At 42.6% G+C, this 20,826-nt stretch overlaps 1 pseudogene; it reads left to right on the top strand.

Moving 5' to 3' along the window:
- Positions 1-20,119: 20,119 nt before the first annotated feature.
- LOC147461029 (uncharacterized) lies at positions 20,120-20,537 on the top strand (annotated as a pseudogene).
- Positions 20,538-20,826: the final 289 nt, after the last annotated feature.

Here is a 20,826-nt window from a genome sequence, read left to right as displayed (position 1 = left end):
TCTTTGGCAGTGAGAGTATGCAATGTATCAGTAGTTGGGCCTTGCCCTTGTGTGTCAATGTGCTCATACATGTTGTTGTCAGCAGGACTCTTAGACTGTTGATGCATTAATTGAATTACTAATGTGGATAGTTTGATGAAATTTTCATTTAAAGCTTTAAAATTTTCATCCATGACTGCCATGCGTGTTTGAAGTGCACGAAATTCTTGAATATCGAGCAATTCATAAGTATCTTTTCCTGCCATAGCGTCGCGGGTACTCTCCTTGAGAGGATCCGGCCGCGGGCCATCATTGGTAGGATCAGGAGTACTTTGCTCAAAATTGAATGTCATATTGATATTCGACTCCATGGCTACACAGTGCGGTGAAAGAAGTATTCAGAGAAAATACCTGATATTGAGATCACTCGCAAAGTATAGTAGCCGTGCTAACTCCGTCAAAATCGAGAGTAGTCCGCCGTATATGGAATTTCACGAGCTCTTGATAGTTGAATTAATTAGTCTTGAAGATGCCGATAAAACTTATACTGCCTAAGATGTAATTGTTCACTTTGAAACGTTGTAGACGACTTAATAGATACTTGTTCGAATAGATACTTGTTCGAAAATTTCAAATCCGTCGAAATTTAACCGCTACCAATTTTTGCAATTTCTGAAATTCTGACAGTTTGCCAAGAAGTGACGGCTTACTGAAGAACTTCGTGCCCCTTGCCGATGCTTATGTCGAATCTTGGCCGACAACCGGTCTCAAATCCCGTGTACGGGGTGTGTGCCCGGGTGGGCATGCACCCTTGCTTGAGTTTTTTGAGGAAATTGCCCAAGGCCAAAGGCCTTAGGGCGCTTTAAGTGTGAAATTGAAGCACTGCAGTCGACCATGGCAACCACACAGTGCTGCGAGAGCGAGGGGGAGAGAGAGATGCTCGTGTGTTGCTGCTCGGGTGTCACTTCACGATGGCAGAATCTCCTCCTTGTCCGAAGCGCGAGTCCGCCAAGCCGGGCCACACACAATATGGCGGAGGTCGAGAGTCTCTCCCTCCCCGGCCAAGCAGCTCTGCACATGCTGTGTGTTTTCGGCTCCTCCCTTAGCATGCGGCTCTTCACGCCCTCAAGGAGATGACATGGAAAAATCCCTCAGTGGCTCCACGCACTCTTGCCCAAAATAGACCATGATCTGATATCAATGTAAGACAGGGGTGACTAGAGCCTGAGAGTCCACCACCCAACCACCCTTTATATAGGCAGTCCCCTGGCTCTTTGCCCTAGTTGGACTCCCCGTTCCACACCGCCTAGCCCGGCCCTGCCTTGTCTAGTCCGGCCTTGCCGGTGTCCTGACACTAACCCAAAGCTTACGTACACCATTCCTCTCCTAGTGATGGATTGGCTATGGCAACTGCCCTTTGGGTGCTCTTTTGGCTCTTCTTGTTGGTACTATAAAATGCATCGTGATACTCATATGTGAGATCTTCTACCGTGAGCTCTACTCATCGGTTCAACACACCTTGTAGTGTCTTTGTGTATTTGGACTTCAAAAAGACATGGACATTCTTTAAAAAAACAAGAAGAGTATCCTCAAAGAATGTCCATCTTATCGGATACAAGAGTTACAAGAGGACAATAATTGGCACATTTTACCAACATTGATGCAAGCCAATATGTTTAATGCTCTCTTCCTCAAGTTCTGTGTGAAGCCGTCTTGGAACTTCCTCCTCAAGTCCTTGTAGTACTGTGCCCATGCTAGATGGTCCCATTGCTCAGAAAGGTGCATTTTTGTGGGATTAACCGAAAGATTGTGGTTAGCAAAGAGCATCTAAACAACACAAAAGGACAAAATAAATCTCTCAATAACTTGATCAACCTCCTCGTTACATGCTCTCAAACGATGGTTGTTATCACACGTGTAAAGAATTTTTCCGCTTAAGTTTGCGCCGACGAGCCAGCATTCTGGAGTTGTTGCTCAAATTTTTTATTCAAGCTAACCCATATAAGGTCCCAATGGCAGGTAATATCATTGGTCACATTGGTTGGCTCTCCTATTGGCGTCCTTAAGCACACTAAAGATTGTGATATGTGGGGCATGCATCCATTTTGAGAGAACTCTAGGGCCAAATTGTTGACTCTATCTAGAATTGGTCGAACTGCTAGGTGTGGTAACAATCAATAGAGTGGCACAAGAGGTAAATAAATCTCTCTTGAAACATTTGATAGGAGAAACTTGTTGGTGGATAGAGAAAACAAGCTGAATGGTTTACAAGGCCAAACATGCAGTCACATACCTCCAAACGACGGGTGGTCTCATCGAGTAGGTCCCACTTTAGAGTAGACTTGTCCATGATGGTGAAGAGACCATGCTCTTCATCACTATCCTCATCATCAATGCGTTCATCTTCATCTATGTCATCATTGAAGCCAGATTTCAGCGTCTCAGAGGAGGCATATTTGGCCATATCTACTCTCGTAGGCAGTTCTTCCTCAGTCTCATCAACGAAACTTATAGATGCTCCTTGTTCAAAGAGTTTTTTTTTTGTTTTTGAGCATTCCTCATTGAAACCCGATTCTTCTTTGGGACAAGATCCTCCCAATTGGGATCATTGTCCTTTGGTATCTTCTTGTTGGGTGGTAGGCTATCCACAACTTGACTTCCTTGTACAGATGGCCTCTGTTTACCTTGATTACGTAATACCGATTTCTCGAACGGAGCTAGAGGAGGCATGACACTTGGCATCCATTGATTTGTTTAAAGAATTAACGAGGATATATATATATAGAGAGAGAGAGAGGCGTGCCGTTTTTATTAGAGAGAAAAGCATCCTTCCGTTTTTAGAGAGAAAAGCATGGTCGCAGCCACCCAATTTATATAGCACCCAGCAGAGAGAGATCAAGCAATTCCCTAACGCAGAGAGAGAGAGAGAGAGAGAGAGAGAGAGAGAGAGAGAGAGAGAGAGAGAGAGAGAGAGAGAGAGAGAGAGAGAGAGAGAGAGAGAGAGAGAGAGAGAGAGAGAGAGAGAGAGAGAGAGAGAGAGAGAGAGAGAGAGAGAGAGAGAGAGAGAGAGAGAGAGAGAGAGAGAGAGAGCAAGTAAGGCAATTGACGCGGAGCAAGTGCAGAGCAGAGCTTGGAGAGGTAATTCGTTATCTTCATTATATCTTCTATAGTCTTGCTTTTCTGGGAGAGAGAAAGAGAGAGAGAGAGTCGTGCAGGGCTTGCACCTTGCTGCAGAAACGAAGTGCTGCACTGATTATTCCTTCACTAGTGCTGTGGCAGCCTTTGGAAGAGGGTCACTCCTGGTCTTTGACTGCACTACTGGACGGAGGTACTGATAGCGTAGTTGAGGGCAAACAAATGGTGACCCTCTGCGCTCTATGGACGACAGTCAATAGGCATAGATGTGGTTGTGCTTGCCTATAGATTAGCAAGCCCAAGCAACGAGTAACACACTTTTAGATGTTGTAGTGATGTTGGCAATTCAGAAGTGAAGCCCTTGATCTCTTGTCCCTATGGAGACACTTCAATTAAGGCTAATGATGCTAGCCAAAGGTTACAAGAAAGTGTTGCCTCTATAGCTCTCATGAAAACTTTGGTAGGCTTTAGATAATCGGGCTCTCATGAAAACTTTGGTAGGCTTTAGATGATCGGGCTGAGTAGTGTCAATGATGAGTGAAGCTCTGGCTGAACAGAGATAAGCAAGTTCAATTCAGCAAGGGCAAGAGCAAGGATTTTGATGATGAGGGGGGCTTGATATGAGCAATTTGTCTCTCTCTTTTCTTATCTCCTCTCTCTCTCTCTCTCTCTCTCTCTCTCTCTCTCTCTCTCTCTCTCTCTCTCTCTCTCTCTCTCTCTCTCTCTCTCTCTCTCTCTCTCTCTTCCTTCTTTGTAAAAGACACAAACACCCTTATCTCCCCTCCGCACAATGGCTCATACACAATGCTTTTCATGTGAGCCTATTAAAGCCTTACAAAGGAGAGCCACCTCAAGAACCAACTATTGAAGACCCACCGGAGATCGAGGACCAAGAGAAGGTGCTGCAGCCCGAGTCCATTCTCCGACATGAAGACAAGGTATTAAGAGGCGGTAAGACTATCGGACGATATCTTATTAAATTTAAGAATTATCCTTTTGAAGATGCTAGATGGATGCAAGGCATACAATTAAAGGATAACCTAAACCTTGTCAATGCTTACAATGCTTCCCAAGAGTAAGCAAATGTACAAAATGTTAAAAATGAACAAAATTTTTGTCTTATAAGACTCTCTTTTTTTAATTTGTGTACAAAAATGAAGTAGTATGCATGCTTAGATCAAGTTTGTGGAGACGACGTCTCCCAAACACCAAGTAGACCTTGTCACTCTACTATGGAAGAGTGATAGGACTGATGTGCAGACATGCTTGCGACAGCCTCAGGCTCTCAAGCGCCAAATGGACTAGTCATCCATTATGGAATGATGTCGTAGGGTAACATAGGGATCCTCTACCCGCTAAGAAAAGGACTCATGAACATGCTTTATCTTCTCTACACCATAGTCGAGGACGACTATGATTCCAAGAGAGAGGTAATGTCATAATAATCAATATCTAATTCTCCTCAATGATTTTCTCATATTAAACTGATCATTTAATGTGGGGAAGGCCAGGGGAGAAAAAGCTAGAATATTGGTTAAGCTAGCAGACCGGCCACAGTAGGGATCCAAAGGAGGGAAAATAGGGATCCAAAGGGGGGGCCATCTGCAAAAGAGCCATGTGCAACAATGGGCTAAAAAGACCCTAAGGTTCAGCCCATTAAGACTTCCAAAATGCTAAGGTTCCAAAATTCAAAGGTTGTGTCCAAAAGGTCAACCCTAGGGAAAATTGGATGCTTAGTGTGTGTACAAAAGTCTTCTTCAAAGCCTACAAAGGAGGGGGCGAGCCCATTTAGAAAGCCACACACACACACACAGGCTCCCTTTACACAAAGGGAATTAGGGACACATGTCAGCTCCCTAGGCCAGATGCCCACAAGGGGTGCCCAATTCCTATTGGAAGACCCTTGAAGTGGACCAGTGAGAATTAAGCTAGAGTAAATCTAGTTTTATTAATTTAAAAACATTTAATAAAAGAAACCAATGAGAATTAAGTCTCCTAGAAGACTATTGGGCAGTCTCCCAAGGGGTCCAATGAGCATTCAGGAGCCCAATGGCTTGCCTGATTCCTATTGGCCAGGAGGCAAAGGGGTCCAATGAGAGTTTAGTTTAATTATTTAATTACCTAAAGCTCTCACAAAAGGGGAAAGGGGGACACATGTCAGAAGGCTATCACTTATGCTGCTTAACACCCATTGGCTTGACTTGGGGAGGTCCAATGAGGCAAAAGCCAGACCAATTTAGCAGGAAGGGCTTGCCCAAGAGAGAGGGGGGGCTAATTTTTGCTTGGTATTGAGACACACACACACACACACACACTTGACCATGTGTGAAGAAAGAATACTCTATCTCCTCCCAAGCTTTAATAGAGAGCTCATCACCTACTCCAAGATTGTGAGATAGAAGCCTATATCAACACTCTCTTGGCATGTGGATGCAAATCCAACCAAGAGCCAAGCTTCAATGCATGCTCATCTTCTCTACCAAGCTAATTACTAAGCTAAGCTATGCTAATATGAGTGATTATGTGAGGAGATGTACATCTTTCTCGTAAGATACTCCTTCTTCCTCTCAATCTACTCTCATACCTTGCTAGCTCTCACCATCTTCGAAGGTGTGTGAGGTCTTGGGTCTGAGAACGGGGATAATTCAAGTTGTGTTTGATTAAGTGTTTTGCTTAGTGCATGAAGCTTCCATCTTCATTGCACTAGCTAGTCTTGAAGGAACACAAAGAATTGTATTGTACAATGTCTCTCTTGATGGGAGAAACCATAATACAAAGCCTTTTGGAGGGGGGACCGGCTCCATGCAAATCCGGTCCTCAACTGTTGTCAATAGCTTAATTTCTCTCTCTTTTGAAAGTATTGTTGATGCTATCTAACTAGGTGTTATGCTTTTTGTTTCTCTCTCCACCCAAGCACTCTTGTAGTTCTCATTAGGAATCGATTCTAATGAAATTCCCACTATGTTCATGCTAATTTCCGCTACACATAAGTTATTAGGCCATTTAATGTTACATTGGTATCAGAGCTCAAGGTTTCTCTTTTCTTGCTCAAGAAGGGAGGTCCTCAAGCTAGCTACAAATGGTTGGTATTATTAATTGCCTGTGAGTAAGTAGAATAGGGATTTTTCAGCCTTGCAGTGCGCCTGCCTTCGTACAGTTAAAGGGGCATCACAGTCGAGAGCTATGGTCTTAATAGTGGAGTCCTACGGGGCTTGCCTACGGCTTAACCACTATTGAGCTATTAGAAGCTTGACAAGAGCTGGTGCTGTTTTGGTGTCGAAAGACCCTCTCTTCTATTCCTTGCAATTAATGGTATTCGAGCCGCGGGTACAGTAGCTTGAGTGCTTTTTCTAAAGGGGTAAAGAGGAGTAGCAACTAGGGCTTGAAGTGCCAAAGTACACCTAAAAAGTTTACACCTAAAAGTTGTTAGAATGGCTGACAATAGTAAAGAGAGTGAAACTAATGTTGATAACTTTGATTTTGCTCATGAGCAAGCTGCTAATGATACTTCAATGCTTGTTAACTATCTTGTTTCTAGGCTTCAACAAGCCATGGGCAATCCATCTCTCCAAAGTGAAGTGCAACGGCAGCTCCGTGCTCACGGGATTGTCCAAGCTAATCACCATGACGAGAGAACACCTAGGAAGCCTCCTTGTGAGACTACCAAAAGAGGTCTCTCTCCGATTCGGGAAGAAGAAGAGAATCCTTATGAAGGGCTCAAGAATTTACTTCTTGATGATGTATCTCCTTCCCAAAGGAGAACTCAAGAGCCTCCACTGAAGGAACGAGAAAGAAGCGAATCTCCCGCCACCTCGGCGGAGATGGCTCCACGAAGACGGCGGGCTAAACGCTCTCCATCACCACCAAAGCGGAGAAGACCATCATATTCTTCTCCCCACCACAATTCAGAGAGGGATGATAAAAAGCAAGAGAAGAAAAAGGCGAGAAAGAGGACACCCTCTTCTCCATCTTCTTCATCCTCTTCCTCTTATGAAAACTATGGTGAAGATGACAAAGATCAAGACAAGAAAAAGGCGAGAAAGAGGTCACCCTATTCTCCACCTTCTTCAAATTCTTCACCCTCTGAAGAAAGTGATGGTGCAACCTTTGAACCATCAAAAAGAAGAGGCCATAGGAAATCCTATGCCGCATGGAAGAGGTCGTCCAAGTTGAAGAAATTCAAAGAGGGAGGGAAGAGCATCTCTTTCCTTACCTATGATGGTACCTTTGGTGCTACGGACAAAGTCTTGGCCTTTATCCAGCAATTCGATGCGGCGTTTGGAGATGAGGGCTTCACGGAGTCCTCTAAGCTACGCCATGTAGCTATGCACTTTCAAAAGTCCGCCAGACAATGGTGGTCTAGCCTACGAGCCAATGGTGAAGCTCCACGAACATGGAAGGCTTTAAGAGCTTCCATTATGAAGCAATTTTTGGCCACTGATGCCAAAGACAAAGTACTCACCGAATGGCGAAGCTTAAAGCTCTCTCCCAATGAATCCATCCACAAATATGTAGACAAGTTTTGGGACCTACAACTCAAAGCCACTGTCTTCAAAAGATTGGATTTTGGAGAGCAAAAGAAACAATTTTGTGCGGGCTTAACCGAAGAAATGGCGGAGTATGTCAACTCCCAAAGACCACATACCATATCGGCGGTAATACACCACACTATGGTCGCCTCTCGAATCAATTTCCAAACGGGGGCAAAAAGAAATAATAAGCCCCCGGAAAACAAGGGTTCCAATGAGCCTAAGGGGAAGGACAATGTCCAAAAGTCTCCTAAGGGCAACTCCAACAAAGCTAAAGAGAAGGGAGTTTACAAAAGTAAGAATAAACTCTCTCCTGAAGAGCTTGAGCGTTATCGTAAGGATAACCGGTGTTTCAAGTGCGGCGAACAAGGGCATGCGTACCGCGCTTGTCCCCAAAAGAACAACCGCCAAGATCCTCCTAGAGTTTCCTTGGTTGAAATCCAAAAGGAGGAGACTCACCAAACTCACCACAAAGGATCTCTTCTATGCCATGCTTGGGAAAGGTAAGAGAACATGATGCTTTTATTCTCTTTGACCCTGGTTCTACTCACAATTTTATATCTATGGAGTTAGCCACCAAGCTAGGCATACAATCCTACGAGATGGGAGATGTCCTACCCGCAGACAGTGCCTTCAAGGGGCAAGAAGCTTCAGTCACTCCCTTAATTGGGAAATTGAGGCTTCATGTCCAAGGCTATGTGGACAAAGAGGACTTCTTTATCTCTCCTCTCAAGCATGAGGATGTAATCCTAGGGGCACCATGGTTTGACCGCCTGGCTGCCGATGTTAAATTTCATGAAAGGAGAATCTCCTTTAAGTTCAGGGAAAAAGACATGTATATAGATGCTAAGGAAATGGGTAACACCATCCCCATTGTACATACACCAGCTTTCAACAAGTCAATAAAGAGCTCTATTTCCGTGTACATGATTTTTGTTAAAGATTCTCAAAATGAACCTAATTCTTTAACAAACGAAAATAAAAGCAACCAAAAGGAATTAGAGTTATCCAATTTTCTCAAGGGGTTTCAAGATGTTTTTATTGACGACATCCCTTGTGAGCTACCTCCTAAACAAGGTAATGATGACCATGCAATTGAACTTCTTCCAGGAAGTTCACCACCTAGTAAACCTCCTTATAGAGTTTCTCAAGCTCAACAAGAGGAGATTATGCGGCAAGTGCATGAGTTAGTTGAGAAGGGCATGGTTAGGCCTAGCTCATCTCCATTTTTCTCACCTGTGCTATTAGTGCAAAAGAAAGACGGCACGTATTGTATGTGTGTCGACTATAGAGCACTAAATAGGATCACTATCAAGAATAGGTTTCCCGTTCCACGGGTAGAAGACCTATTTGATAAGCTACAAGGATCGACCTACTTCAGTAGGGTTGACCTAAAGAGTGGCTATCATCAAATAAGGATAGTTGATCAAGACATTGTAAAGACCGCATTTCGCACTACATTTGGTCTTGACGAATACATTGTCATGCCTTTTGGCTTGACCAATGCACTAGCCACATTCAACTTCTTGATAGAGAAGCTGTTCAGGCCTCATCGAACCTTCACTGGAGTGTTCTTTGATGATATTATCATCTACTCTAATTCATTGGAGGAACACAAGCAACACCTCCAGGTAATATTTCAAGTTTTAAGAGAGAATAAACTTTATGTTAATCGAAAGAAAAGTGACTTTTTCTTGCAAGAGATTCAATATTTAGGTCACATTATCTCTCAAGATGGCATCCAAATGGATCCATCCAAGTTAGAGGTAATAAAAGGATGGCCTAAACCAAGGAATCTTCATGAACTAAGAAGCTTTATAGGTATGTGCGCATACTATAGACGCTTCATAGAAAAGTTCTCACGAATTGCGGGACCATTACATGACCTAACAAAGAAAAGCGTTAGGTATACATGGTTTGCTAAGGAGAACAATTCTTTTGAAAAGCTTATCTCTCAACCAGTGCTTACACTACCGGATCTCTCAAAACCATTTGAGGTCCAATGTGATGCCTGTGGTGATTGCCTTGGAGCTGTTTTGCTCCAAGAAGGGCACGTCATAGGCTATGAGAGCCGAAGGCTCGACCCTGTTGAGCAAGCTCTAGGCACATACGAAAAGGAACTCCTTGCAGTTCTACATGCCTTAGGCTCATGGAAGCACTATTTATTGGGAACTCCTTTCATTATGCGAACGGATCACCAAAGTCTTAAGTACTTCATGACGCAGACCAAGCTCTCCGACAAACAAATGAGGTGGAAAAATTTCCTTTCGCAATTTCATTTTCATATTACTCACATTGCTGGCAAGCATAATCAAGTAGCCGATGCACTCTCAAGACGGCCGAGAGTGAATGCGGTTTCCATAGCAACTCACAATGATCTATCTTCAATGATAGATGAGTATGCTATTGATCCCAATTTTAAAGATGTGATTTCAGCCCTTACATTAGGGAAGAAAGAAGAACCATTTACTTTACAAGATGGTTATCTTCTCTATGGAAATAGACTATGCGTTACTAACTCCCTGCGTGAGAAAGTAATGTATGAATCTCATTCTCCCCCGTATGCGGGGCATAGAGGGATTCAGTCTACCTTAAAGGGAATTCAAACATATTTCTATTGGCCTACCATGAAAGTGAACATACAAGAGTATGTTTCCAAATGTGTGGTATGTCAAAAGACAAAATTTGATAGAGGGAAGCAACCTGGATTGCTTCAACCCTTGCCAATCCCTAATTCACCATCGGAGAGCATATCCATGGATTTTATCTTTGGATTGCCTAAGTCTATCCATGGGAATACGGGAATATGGACGATAGTAGACAGGTTCAGTAAACAAGATCATTTTATACCTGTCAAAAAGACTATGAAAGCCCATCAAATGGCAACCCTCTTCATTTCACAAATTTTCAAATACCATGGCTTGCCAATGTCCATAGTGTCGGATAGAGATCCTAGAATGACCAGTAATTTCTGGAAGGGTCTCTTTGAGAATTTAGAGACAAGGCTAAATTTCTCTTCGGCCTATCATCCACAAACGGATGGCCAAAGTGAAATAGCTAACCTAACAATTCTCGATCTACTAAAAGCCTATGTAACGGAAGTAGATCAAAGATCCCAATGGGAGAAGTACTTACCCTTAGTGGAGTATGCTTACAATAACACTGTACATACTTCCACGGGAAAAGCACATTTCGAGGTAACAGAGGGAAGATAAAAAAGTCCCTTGCTACTTAAAGAACATGGGAAGATCTTCGCTACAGATGAGTATAGCCGAGACCTACAAGAATCTTTTCAAAAGATTAAAGATGCTATCTCTATCTCACAGCAAAGGCAAAAGGCTGTTGATGACAAGCACAGAAGAGCCAAGCCTTTAAAGAAAACGATTGGGTCTTGTTAAAGTTTCCCAAGGCTCGATTAAGGCACACGACGGGCAAGAATCCTACGGGCCACCAAAAGTACTATGCTAAACTAGCAAAAAGGTACTATGGTCCCTTCCAGATTCTTAGGCTAATCAATGACATAGCCTATCAACTTAAGTTTCCCAATCATTGGCTCATACACAATGCTTTTCGCGTGACCCTATTAAAGCATTACGAGGGAGAGCCACCTCAAGAACCAACTATTGAAGACCCACCGGAGATCGAGGACCAAGAGGAGGTGCTGCAGCCCGAGTCCATTCTCCGACATGAAGACAAGGTATTAAGAGGCTGTAAGACTATCGGACGATATCTTATTAAATTTAAGAATTATCCTTTTGAAGATGCTAGATGGATGCAAGGCATACAATTAAAGGATAACCTAAACCTTGTCAATGCTTACAATGCTTCCCAAGAGTAAGCAAATATATAAAATGTTAAAAATGAACAAAATTTTTGTCTTATAAGACTATCTTTTTTTTATTTGTGCACAAAAATGAAGTAGTATGCATGCTTAGATCAAGTTTGTGGAGAGGACGTCTCCCAAACACCAAGTAGACCTTGTCACTCTACTATGGAAGACTGATAGGACTGATGTGCAGACATGCTTGCGGCAGCCTCAGGCTCTCAAGCGCCAAATGGACTAGTCATCCATTATGGAATGATGTCGTAGGGTAACATAGGGATCCTCTACCCGCTAAGAAAAGGACTCATGAACATGCTTTATCTTCTCTACACCATAGTCGAGAACGACTATGATTTCAAGAGAGAGGTAATGTCATAATAATCAATATCTAATTCTCCTAAATGATTTTCTCATATTAAACTGATCATTTAATGTGGGGAAGGCCAGGGGAGAAAAAGCTAGAATATTGGTTAAGCTAGCAGACCGGCCACAGTAGGGATCCAAAGGAGGGAAAATAGGGATCCAAAGGGGGGGCCATCTGCAAAAGAGCCATGTGAAACAATGGGCTAAAAAGAACCTAAGGTTCAGCCCATTAAGACTTCCAAAATGCTAAGGTTCCAAAATTCAAAGGTTGTGTCCAAAAGGTCAACCCTAGGGAAAATTGGATGCTTAGTGTGTGTACAAAAGTCTTCTTCAAAGCCTATAAAGGAGGGGGCAAGCCCATTTAGTAGGGGATGAGAGAGAAAGCCACACACACACACACACAGGCTCCCTTTACACAAAGGGAATTAGGGACACATGTCAGCTCCCTAGGCTAGATGCCCACAAGGGGTGCCCAATTCCTATTGGAAGACCCTTGAAGTGGACCAGTGAGAATTAAGCTAGAGTAAATCTAGTTTTATTAATTTAAAAACATTTAATAAAAGAAACCAATGAGAATTAAGTCTCCTAGAAGACCATTGGGCAGTCTCCCAAGGGGTCCAATGAGCATTCAGGAGCCCAATGGCTTGCCTGATTCCTATTGGCCAGGAGGCAAAGGGGTCCAATAAGATTTTAGTTTAATTATTTAATTACCTAAAGCTCTCTTAAAAGGGGAAAGGGGGACACATGTCAGAAGGCTATCACTTATGCTGCTTAACACCCATTGGCTTGACTTGGGGAGGTCCAATGAGGCAAAAGCCAGACCAATTTAGCAGGAAGGGCTTGCCCAAGAGAGAGGGGGGGCTAATTTTTTCTTGGTATTGACACACACACACACACACTTGACCATGTGTAAAGAAATAATACTCTATCTCCTACCAAGCTGTAATGGAGAGCTCATCACCTACTCCAAGCTTGTGAGATAGAAGCCTACATCAACACTCTCTTGGCATGTGGATGCAAATCCAACCAAGAGCCAAGATTCAATGCATGCTCATCTTCTCTACCAAGCTAATTACTAAGCTAAGCTATGCTAATATGAGTGATTATGTGAGGAGATGTACATCTTTCTCGTAAGATACTCCTTCTTCCTCTCAATCTACTCTCATACCCTGCTAGCTCTCACCATCTTCGAAGGTGTGTGAGGTCTTGGGTCTGAGAACGGGGATAATTCAAGTTGTGTTTGATTAAGTGTTTTGCTTAGTGCATGAAGCTTCCATCTTCATTGCACTAGCTAGTCTTGAAGGAACACAAAGAATTGTATTGTACAATGTCTCTCTTGATGGGAGAAACCATAATACAAAGCCTTTTGGAGGGGGGACCGGCTCCATGCAAATCTGGTCCTCAACTGTTGTCAATAGCTTAATTTCTCTCTCTTTTGAAAGTATTGTTGATGCTATCTAACTAGGTGTTATGCTTTTTGTTTCTCTCTCCACCCAAGCACTCTTGTAATTCTCATTAGGAATCTATTCTAATGAAATTCCCACTATGTTCATGCTAATTTTCGCTACACATAAGTTATTAGGCCATTTAATGTTACATAGAATATTAGAATATGACCCTCTGGGCATTGGCGGAAATATTCCACGGCAACCATTAATACAGGGATCATCATCATCATCCTCAGCAGGCAGTTATCTCCAAATCCGCAAAGGAATATGGCGGCAGCGGCTAGAGCAGATTTACGCGTCAAGTTTGGGACCTTCTCAGGGAAATCCAAACAGGACCCTAATTGCCACGAAGCTCAATTTGAGACAAGATGGTAGGCCAGAGGATTTGACAGAGTATATGATGTAGCAGCCAAAATGCAACAATTCCAAGCGACGTTGGAGGGGAAATCCATGCAATGGTTGAGTAATTTGAATGTGGGGCATTTTGTGGATTATGATGCATTGCGAAATGCATTTCTGAACAAATTCCGAAAGGAGAAGGCACCAAATGATGTGATTAATAAATTGAAGGGTATTAAGTAGAAGAAAATGTTTGTTGAGGATTATACTCAAAGGTTTAATCAGTACTTGAATAGGCTTACCTATCCGGAGAGGCCTACAGATGAAATGTTAGCTGGATATTATATGAATGGGTTGTGGAAAGAATTGCGGAATGCAGTTTTGCAGGTGTTGATGTTGGAGCAGGATTGGAGAATTTGGTAGCAACTGCCACAAGGGCAGAGAAGAGGTTTGGAGTTGCTAACCCAGGTTCCTCTAAAAAGAAGTCCAAAAAGAGGGAGAAAAAGGGTAAAAAAAAGAAGAGATCAGTAGATGACAGTAGTGAGGATGAGTCAGATTTCGATTCAGATTCGGATAGGGATACAGACGTAGATTATGATTCCAATTTTAGTAGCAATTCAGACTTCGATGAGAGTTCCGATTCAGATACTGCTTCAGAGAAGGAGGAAAAGAAGAGGAAGCATAAGAAGAAGGGTAATAAGAAGGCCAAAGGGAATTCTAAGATTAGTACAGTGGAAATGATGGTAGAGAAGAAATTGAAAGAGTTGGGTGTCAAGCTGGAGTCATCTAGCAGGAAGCTCCATTGTGACATTTGTGGAAAACATGGTCATGTTACAACTAATTATTGGTATAATACAAATTTTAGAGGACCAATCGTAGAGAGGATTCAGAAGAAGATTCAGCAAAATCTGGCACAAGCCAGTGGAGTCTTCTCGGATACAGGTGGACAACAGAAGGTATTTAATAATATGGGATGGCACAGAAGTCAGCAACCATTCTTGGGTGGAGACCACCTTTTCATCAAAATCGACCATTTCGGGGAAATTTCAATCAAGGATTTTGACCAAGGTTTGGAGGATATCATAATTTTAGGCCATGGGGAGGAAATCGGAATTAGCAGCAGCAAAACTGGCAGCAGCCACCACAGGGGTGGCAACAACCACAAAATTGGACTCCACCACGATGGAATTCGCAAATAGGAATGCGTAGGTACCACAGTTGCCTGCACCACCCGCACAACATGTAGCAACAAAGGAAGAGGCTGAGATCAATTTAGTTGGTGTTGAGGTTCTTTCGTATCACGAAGCAAATACGGTTTTGGTAGATTGTCCTTTTGAATGTAGTCCTTCAAATGATGTGTAGGAAGATTTGGATAGCTTGGTCGTTACACGTTCCAAAGCACGTCTTAAACCACCTTTGAATTGGGAGGAGCAAAGAGATGTAGGAGATGAAGAAGTAGAGGAAGTTCAGAAGTTGGGTCCTAATGAGACAATTTCTAAAAAGGTGCAAAAGCTGATGCAAAAAGTGGTCAATTCTAAATTACCGTCAGCAGCATTGTTTGAAGAACTGCTAAATACTCCTATGCATTTTACATTGGGTCAGTTGCTTTCGTTGGTACCAATTTTTCGATATCGGTTTTATTCTGCAACCAGGATGACAAGAGTCCCCATGACTTCAAAAGCATTGGAGGAATAAATTGGGAGTTATCAAATCAATCCAGATGATGTGGATTCTCACTATACCAACTGTGCGGCTCGAGTTTGATGGCCGTGTGTTTCCAGAAGTTATGTTGGATTGTGGATCCGGGGTGAATATTTTGTCGAAAATTGAATTTCAGAAGTTGACAAATGTGAAGTTGGAGCCTGCACCATTTCAACTGCGGATGGTGGACCAGCATAGAGTGCAGCCTATTGGAATGTTGAGATGTCAAACTCTTAAAGTGCATGGATTGTCTTTTACTTCCAATTTTGTGGTGCTGAAGATGCAAGATGCTGGTAATGCTTATTCTATGTTGTTGGGCAGACCATGGTTTAAGTCAGCAAAGCTCAAACAGGATTGGGAAAATAATGAGGTCATTTTGAAAAAAGGCAAAAAGTTAATGAGGATTCCAATGAGTTCCAAGAAGCCATTGTTGACATCGATGAAACCAATGTTGGCTCATACTATAAATTTACCTGAGGAAGTTGAAGATGATGAGGAAGCATGTTTTTTAGAGGCTAATCCTACAGTGGTTTCAGTGTTTGAAGTGGATGTTGTGAAGATTGTAGAGAAGTATGTGAAGCAGGGAGAGTTGAAGAAGTCAATTAATAAGTTAGAAGCGGCAGATGCAGATCTGAAGTCAGAGAAAGAGTCACAAATTGTTCACAATAGTGCACAAAAGGATCAGGATAATTCGGAAGGGGATATTGCACCCAAGGAGGCAATCCTATGGGCGGAGTTTCTTTATGATAAATTGATGGAGAAGGTTTCCAGAGACAAGGAGGATGAATTGCAGGATCTTGATTTGAGATCTCAAGGGAGTCCTAAAATTGTCAAAACAAGTGTTCATTTGGATGATGCATTTAAGGGAGAATTGAAGCACTTGTTGATAGAGTTTATTCATGTTTTTGCTTGGGATTATTCTGATTTGAAGGGCATGGATCTGGCTATGTATAAGCACATAATCAATTTGAGGGAGGATACAGTTCCAGTGATTCAGCAAAGATATAGAATGAACCCAAATTAGGCTAAGCAAGTTGAAGAGGAGTTGGACAAGCTTCTCCAAGTGGGATTTATAGTTCAAATTGATCAAGCCGAATGGTTGTCACCTATAGTGGTGGTTCCCAAGAAGTCAGCGAAGATCCATGTTTGTGTGGATTACAGGAAGCTGAATGCACCAACCATTGCAGATCCATTTTCATTGCCATTTGTGGATTCAATCTTAGATGATGTAGCAAGACATGAGATGTACAGTTTTCTTGATGGATTTTCAAGGTATAACCAGATTCAAATGGCATATGAGAATGTAGCTAAGACAGCATTTATTACTCAGTGGGGAGCTTTTGCATACAAAGTGATGAGTTTTGGATTGAAGTAAGGACCCCCTTCTTACTCCAAAGCAGCATTTAAAACATTTGAACCCTATTTGACAAAGTTCATGAGGATTTTTATGTATTATTTTTCGGTATTTGGTGAGAAGATTAACCATTTGGAATATTTGAGAAAATGTTTAGAAAGGTGCCGTTTGTTTCGGATGTCTTTGAATCCATATAAGTGCAATTGCAGTCCAAAGAAGGAAATTGTTAGGGAATATCATTTCTTCAGAAGGGATTTCCATAGATTGAGACAAGATTAGTGCAATTCAGAAGGCAGTAGCACTTGTTAATGTGAAGGAGATTTCCAGGTTCATGGGTCAGATTAAGTGGCATAATCGGAATTTGAGGTATTTGGAAGATGTCAGTGCACCTTTGACTCATTTGACAATGAAGGATGTTGATTTTATCTGGGGAGATGCTTAGGAAAAGGCTTTTCAGTGTTTGAAAAAGATGTTGGTGGTATCACCTATTATTCAACCTCCAGATTGGCAGTTGCCTTTCCATGTGTTTTTTGATGCATCGGATATTGCAGCCGGAGCGGTGTTGATGCAAGAGAAGATCAGCCGATGGTTCATACCAGTATATTATGCAAGTCGGATGTTGAAACCGGCTGAGAAGAACTATGTTGTTACGGAGCATGAGGCTTTAGGGATGTAGTTTGCTTTGGAGAAATTTCAACATTACTTGTTGGGGAATAAAGTGGTCTTCCATGTGGACCATCAAGCACTTATCTTCTTGGTTAAGAAGCCAAAGTTGGAGGGTAGAGTTTCCCAATGGATGCTTCTGTTTGCAGGAGTTTGATTATACAGTGTTGCATACACCATGAAATCAGCATGCAGTGGTGGATTATCTTAGCAAATTGGAGCATTTTGAGGAGACGCCAGGAGTGTCAGATCAGTTGCCCGATGTGGATTTTTTTTCTGTACAGGGGCAGTATTTTGACAATTGGTATGACCAAATGTTGCAGTTTTTTACAGATGGAGTGTTGCCTTCTAATATGTCATCAAATCAAAGGAAGAAGTTTGCATCGAGAAGTAGGCCATTTCTGACCATTTCTGATTATTGCTGGAGTATTGCATAGAAAGGGAGCAGATTAGATCATCAGGAGATGTGTGCCCGATGAGGAGAAGAAAGCGGTTTTACAGGAAGCCCATTATGGGATAGCAGGAGGGCATTTTTATGGAGAAATAATAGGGAGAAAGATCATGCAAGCTAGTTTGTGGTGGCCATTGTTTCTTAAGGATGCACATCAGTTTGCAAGGGGATGTTTGCAATGTCAAAGAATTGGACAACCTACTTCAATGGATAGGATGCACGATCACCCAGTTTTACCTCTTGAACCATTTCAAAAGTGGGGATTAGATTTTGTTGGGCCAATCTCACCGAAAGCTAGCAGAACAGGAGCAAGATACATTTTGGTTGCAACAGACTATGCTACCAAATGGGTGGAAGCCGTATCTTTGAGGGATAATAAAGCAGCAAGTGTTGCTAGATTTTTGTATACAAATATTATGACGAGATTTGGATGTCCCATTGAGTTGGTGTCAGATCAGGGTGTGCATTTTTTGAATTCAGTAATTACAGAGTTGACAGCTACACATATTATTTTGCACAAGAAGTCAACCCCATATCATCCACAGGCTAATGGTCAAGCTGAGAGTACAAGTAAGGTGCTAGTGAGAATTCTAAAAAAGATTGTCTCAGAAAATAGAAAGGATTGGGATGACAAATTGGATTCAGCTTTATGGTCGTTTTGAACAGCATATAAGGTTGCCATAGGGATGACACCTTTCAAATTGGTTTATGGGATTGACGTTGTTGTTCCCATGGAGTATGTGATTCCAAGTTTGAAGTTGGCAGTTCAACATAGGCTGAGTCCTGAGGATTCTGTGTTGCATAGACAGAGGGAGTTGCTGAAGTTGGAAGAGGATCGGATTCATAGTGCATATGCAACGGATATTGGACAAAAGCGACGACAATCTTGGATGACAAGGCAGGTTAAGTTCAAATTTTTTGAGAAGGGTGATTGGGTGATGTTGTACAATTCCAAGTTGGGACCACACCCAGGAAAATTGAAGTTAAGATACTTTGGGCCTTATCAAATTGTCGAAGAATTAGGCCAAGAAACATTCAGATTGAGGGATGTTTTTGGTACACCTGTTGTGAAACCGGTTAATGGTTTTCGGATGAAGAAATTTTATGGCAAGGTCCTTGAGATTCCGAGTACAGACCGCCATACAGTGTCTAGCAGTGGGTTCAGGTTGTAGAAGGTTGTCGGCTTTTGTTTTGGCAAAAGTGCGGAATTGGAAAATATCCGCAGCGGAATTTCCTTGGACGGTATTGTCCAAGGATTATGTCATCAAGGAGGTCACCAGTTTGCGACGCAGAATGTTGTTAAGAGAGATTCCCTTGAAGTGAGTGGTCCAATCACCACACGTGTACGAGGAATTAACACGCACTTTCAGAATAAGGACCATCATGGGGTGGTCAGCACTCTATTTGAGGTGAAAGGCCACACTCATTTTGCATGCATGTATCCCGCGTTCCTCCTTAAAGGTTTTTTACCACTGTGCATGCGTTTCCTATCGCCTGCGACGTCATGTCTTTTGAAAGCTTCAGAAAATTACCAGTGCCTAGGAGCTAGGTGAGGAAGAGATGATGCAGACTAGGTCAATGAAGATAGCCATGGAGAAGTTGTTACGTCCCCGCAGAGAAAGTATTCAGAGCGTGGAGGAAAGTGAGGGGGCAGAATATGGTGCAAATGATGCTGTGGAGGAGATGGAGGTCGACGAGATGTTTGATGTTCATGATCGTGATACTGAGGTATGGCTGCACCGGGTTGGTCTTTATGAGTATTCATGCTTACCATGGGCTCTTTGGGAGAACAATGAATTTGCAGAGTCGCAGCTTTGCCACCTTAGGGCAAATGCTGGCTCTATTATGGAGGGAAAGGATATTTTCCCAAAGTTGGTGGCCGAGATTTCCAAGGTTGCTCACAAACCGTTGTACAAGGCAAAGAAGGTGACAGATGCGGTGATGAGGTCTGAATTTGGGCAGTCCAAAGGCAGTCAAGCTTATTACATGGTGCGGAATTGTGGCAAACTCCGCAGTACTCACCTATTTTGGTATTTGGATAGGGTTTGTTTGCTGGAAAAAACCGCATATATGTCCAAAGAGGAATTTTCTCCAATTCATCATGCAGAGCGAGGGCGGAAGGTGGATTGGGCATCCTTCATTTTTGATAGGCTGTAGCTTTCAAAGCCAAGGGATAAACGGAGGTCACCGTCTGTTTCCAAGGTAGCTCCTTACTTGCAGGGAATTTTCTCTTATGTGCTGCAGGTACCTCTCACACCCGCACCACCGAGCTTCGTTAAGAGTCCGTATATGCAGAGTTTGGGGGAAGCAAAGCTTCCGAAGTTGGATTGGGATATGCCTAGTGGGGACAGGCTTAAAGCTACATTGGGCCAAGGAAGTAAGTTAGCAGCTGGCACAGATGAAAAGGTGCAGTCATTAGGGAAGGTCACTCTTTTCCCTTCTAGGATAGGATTGCAAAAGGTTGACACCAAGAGCCGTACTATAACTCTGTTTCTACGGAAATCTCGCGAGGGTTCAGGGAACAGACCCCGCTGACACAGGCCTTTAAAACAACCCCTTTTGCTAAACTTGCAAGTGTTAAAGTGGATGGGGTGTTCTCAGTTCAAGATGCTGTTCAGAGTCTGTCCAGCTTGAATCGGTTTATCTGCAATCAGGAGGCTATGATCCTTACCCTCAAGTTGCAAAAGGCAGAGGGGGAACGCATTGATTGCTTGGAGTGTGAAGTCGGTCAGCTACAGAGCCGGGTGGATGAATTATTGAAGGAGAAGACATTATTACAGGAGGAGTTAGCTTGGGTCAGCACGGATATGCGTAATCAAAATTCTGAGATGGCAGGAAATGCACAAGAGTTTCAGATATGGGTTGATGGGCTTAACACTAGGTTGGTAATGGGACACTTTTATGTCCTGGGACACTTTTATGTCCTGTTAAGTGACCATTTTCCTTGAAATATTTCAAGAGTTTCAAAATGAATTTTGAGGTGCTATCTATCTAGAAAGTTGTCTCATGAGCTGAAAAAAACTCGACATTTTTTTGGAATA

The sequence above is a fragment of the Adiantum capillus-veneris genome, chromosome 3 (genome assembly GCF_014529385.1).
Source record: "Adiantum capillus-veneris isolate H3 chromosome 3, ASM1452938v2, whole genome shotgun sequence".
NCBI lineage: Eukaryota > Viridiplantae > Streptophyta > Polypodiopsida > Polypodiales > Pteridaceae > Adiantum > Adiantum capillus-veneris.
This window is presented reverse-complemented; position numbering and strand designations above follow the sequence as displayed.